Below are 4,824 nucleotides of genomic sequence, written 5' to 3'. Positions count from 1 at the left end.
GACACTATTTCACCCATTGGGATTGTTAGAGATGTTGAAATCTTGTGTCTGAAAGTTAAATATCCTACTGATTTTCTTGTTCTTGGGTCCCCACAAGATGACTTTTGTCCCATTATATTTGGTAGAGCCTTCTTGAATACTGTTAATGCTAAGATAGACTGCAATAAGGATATTGTTTCTGTTGGTTTAGGGAATATGTCTCATGAGTTTAATTTTGCTAAGTTTCATAGACAACCCCATGATAAAGAATTGCCTAGTAAAGATGAAATTATTGGTCTTGCTTCTATTGCCATGCCTCCTAATGATCCTCTAGAGCAATATTTGCTAGACCATGAAAATGAAGGAAATATGCCCTAGAGGCAATAATAAAGTTATTATTTATTTCCTTACATCATGATAAATGTTTATTATTCATGCTAGAATTGGATTAACCGGAAACATAATACATGTGTGAATACATAGACAAACAGAGTGTCACTAGTATGCCTCTACTTGACTAGCTCGTTGATCAAAGATGGTTAAGTTTCCTAGCCATTAACATGAGTTGTCATTTGATTAACGGGATCACATCATTAGGAGAATGATGTGATTGACCTGACCGATTCCGTTAGCTTAGCACCCGATCGTTTAGTATGTTGCTATTGCTTTCTTCATGACTTATACATGTTCCTATGACTATGGGATTATGCAACTCCCGTTTACCGGAGGAACATTTTGCGTGCTACCAAACGTCACAACGTAACTGAGTGATTATAAAGGTGCTCTACAGGTGTCTCCGAAGGTACTTGTTGGGTTGCCGTATTTCGAGATTAGGATTTGTCACTCCGATTGTCGGAGAGGTATCTCTGGACACTCTCAGTAATGCACATCACTTAAGCCTTGCAAGCATTGGAACTAATGAGTTAGTTGCGGGATGATGTATTACGAACCGAGTAAAGAGACTTGCCGGTAACGAGATTGAAACTAGGTATTGAGATACCGACGATCGAATCTCGGGCAAGTAACATACCGATGACAAATGGAACAACGTATGTTGTTATGCGGTCTGACCGATAAAGATCTTCATAGAATATGTGGGAGCCAATATGAGCATCCAGGTTCCGCTATTGGTTATTGATGGGAGACGTGTCTCGGTCATGTCTACATAGTTCTCGAACCCGTAGGGTCCGCACGCTTAACGTTTTGATGACAGTTATATTATGAGTTTATATGTTTCGATGTGCTGAAGGTTGTTTGGAGTCCCGGATGTGATCATGGACATGACGAGGAGTCTCTAAATGGTCGAGACATGAAGATTGATATATTGGAAGCCTATGTTTGGATACCGGAAGTGTTTCGAGTGAAATCAGGATTTTACCGAAGTACCGGGAGGTTACCGGAACCCCCCGAGAGGTTAATGGGCCTTAGTGGGCCTTTACGGAGAAGAGGAGAGGCGGCCAGGGCTGGGCCGCGTGCCCCTCCCGCCCCTAGTCCGAATAGGACAATGGGAGGGGGGCGACGCCCCCCTTCCTTCCTCTCTCCCTCCTCTTTCCCCCTCCCAAGTCCTAATCCAACTAGGAAAGGGGGGAAGTCCTGCTCCCGGTGGGAGGAGGACTCCTCCAGGCGCGCCCTCTCTCCTGGCCGGCCGCACCCCCCTTGCTCCTTTATATACGGGGGCAGGGGGGCACCCTAGAGACACAACAATTGATCAGTTGATCTTTTAGCCGTGTGTGGTGCCCCCCTCCACCATAGTCCACCTCGATAATACTGTAGCGGTGCTTAGGCGAAGCCCTGCATTGGTAGAACATCATCATCATCACCACACCATCATGCCGAGGAAACTCTCCCTCAACACTCGGCTGGATCGGAGTTCGAGGGACGTCATCGGGCTGAACGTGAGCTGAACTCGGAGGTGCCGTGCATTCGGTACTTGGTCGGTCGGATCGTGAAGACGTACAACTACATCAATCACGTTGTGCTAACGCTTCCGCTTTCGCTCTACGAGGGTACGTGGACAACACTCTCCCCTCTCGTTGCTATGCATCACCATGATCTTGCGTGTGCGTATGAATTTTTTTGAAATTACTACGTTACCCAACAGTGGCATCCGAGCCAGGTTTTATGCGTAGATGTCATATGTACGAGTAGAACACAAGTGAGTTGTGGGTGATATAAGTCATACTGCTTACCAGCATGTCATACTTTGGTTCGGCGGTATTGTTGGATGAAGCGGCCCGGACCGACATTACGCGTACGCTTATGCGAGACTGGTTCTACCAATGTGCTTTGGACACAGGTGGCTGGCGGGTGTCAATTTCTCCAACTTTAGTTGAACTGAGTGTGGCTACGCCAGGTCCTTGCGAAGGTTAAAACATCACCAACTTTACAAACTATCATTGTGGTTTTGATGCATAGGTAAGAATGGTTCTTGCTAAGCCCGTAGCAGCCACATAAAATTTGCAACAACAAAGTAGAGGACGTCTAACTTGTTTTTACAGGGCATGTTGTGATGTGATATGGTCAAGACATGATGCTAAATTTTATTGTATGAGATGATCATGTTTTGTAACCGAGTTATCGACAACTGGCAGGAACCATAAGGTTGTCACTTTATTGTATGCAATGCAATCGCCATGTAATGCTTTAGTTTATCACTAAGCGGTAGCGATAGTCATAGAAGCATAAGATTGGCGAGACGACAACGATGCTACGATGGAGATCAAGGTGTCGCGCCGGTGACGATGGTGATCATGACGGTGCTTCAGAGATGGAGATCACAAGCACAAGATGATGATGGCCATATCATATCACTTATATTGATTGCATGTGATGTTTATGTTTTATGCATCTTATCTTGCTTTGATTGACGGTGGCATTATAAGATAATCCCTCACTAAATTATCAAAGTATAAAGTGTTCTCCCTGAGTATGCACCGTTGCGAAAGTTCTTCGTGCTGAGACACCACGTGATGATCGGGTGTGATAGGCTCTACGTTCAAATACAACGGGTGCAAAATAGTTGCACACGCGGAATACTCAGGTTAAACTTGACGAGCCTAGCATATAACAGATATGGCCTCGGAACACGGAGACCGAAGGGTCGAGCGTGAATCATATAGTAGATATGATCAACATAGTGATGTTCACCGTTGAAACTACTCCATCTCACGTGATGATCAGACATGGTTTAGTTGATATGGATCACGTTATCACTCAGAGGATTAGAGGGATGTCTATCTAAGTGGGAGTTCTTAAGTAATATGATAAATTGAACTTCAATTTATCATGAACTTAGTACCTCATAGTATCTTGCTTGTTTATGTTGATTGTAGATAGATGGCCCGTGTTGTTGTTCCATTGAATTTTAATGCGTTCCTTGAGAAAGCGAAGTTGAAAGATGATGGTAGCAATTACACGAACTAGGTCCGTAACTTGAGGATTATCCTCATTGCTGCACAACAACTACAGACATTGTGAATGCCTGGTAGTCACGTGTTGATGACTACTCGATAGTTCAGTGTGCCATGCTTTACGGCTTAGAATCGGGACTTCAACAACGTTTTGAACGTCATGGAGAATATGAGATGTTCCAGGAGTTGAAGTTAATATTTCAAAAGAATGCCCGGATTGAGAGATATGAAGTCTCCAATAAGTTCTACAACTGCAAGATGGAGGAGAATAGTTCTGTCAGTGAGCATACTTAAGATGTCTGGGTACTGCAATCACTTGATTCAACTGGGAGTTAATCTTCCAGATGATAGCGTCATTGACAGAATTCTTCAATCACTGCCACCAAGCTACAAGAGCTTCGTGATGAACTATAACATGCAAGGGATGGATAAGCCGATTCCCGAGCTCTTCGCAATGCTAAAGGCTGCAGAGGTAGAAATCAAGAAGGAGCATCAAGTGTTGATGGTCAATAAGACCACCAGTTTCAAGAAAAATGGCAAAGGGAAGAAGAAGGGGATCTTCAAGAAGAACAGCAAGCAAGTTGCTGCTCAGGAGAAGAAACCCAAGTGTGGGCCTAAGCTTGAGACTGAGTGCTTCTACTTCAAGCTGTAGCGACCCGACCCGAATGGATCAAGTCTCTGTGCTTAAGTGTCATCCCTGGATCGGTATGCTGACACACACAGTACTCGAGGATTTATAATAGAGGTAAATCACATGTAAAAAGTAACGTAAATACTATTACCTCAATCCAAATAGCGGAAGTAACAAGGTTGTGGATTCCCATCAACACCAACGGCAAAGTTGAGTGTAGAAATCGTAACCCTAACGTATCACTTACTCGTCGTAAGATTCCTGCAGCATGAGATGTTGCAGCCACAAAGGGTCAGTACATTGAATGTACTGGCAAATTCACACCATAGCGAGAAATGATGAACAATGGCTATCACTACATGCATATTTGGCTGGTGGAAAGGCTCTATGGTTATAGTTTTGCGTAAATCCAATTTTTCCCTACTACAAAGGAATACATTTTAATTAACTATCATGGTGGTTGTTAAACATTGAGAATGGTTGACAGCATTCTCAATCCCAATTAAATAACATCATTAAACCCAGCAAACTTAATTTAAAGTAAGGTGATGAGATCAACAGGATAATCCAAGTACCAGAGACTCAAGATGTCCATAACCGGGGACACGGCTAATCATGATTAGTTTGTACACTCTGCAGAGGTTTGCACACTTTTCCCCACAAGACTTGATCGCCTCCCTTTGGTTTCTCGCACTACATGGTGTTTGAGAAGACGGATGACCGAGACATAGTCTTTCAGAACCGTTTGCACCTTACGATGGGTAGACCGTACCGCCTACAACCCCTACATCTGCTAGTTTACCA

The sequence above is a fragment of the Triticum aestivum genome, chromosome 2A, assembly GCF_018294505.1.
Source record: "Triticum aestivum cultivar Chinese Spring chromosome 2A, IWGSC CS RefSeq v2.1, whole genome shotgun sequence".
In the NCBI taxonomy this organism is placed as follows: Eukaryota; Viridiplantae; Streptophyta; class Magnoliopsida; order Poales; family Poaceae; genus Triticum; species Triticum aestivum.
Note: the sequence above shows the minus strand (reverse complement) of the source record.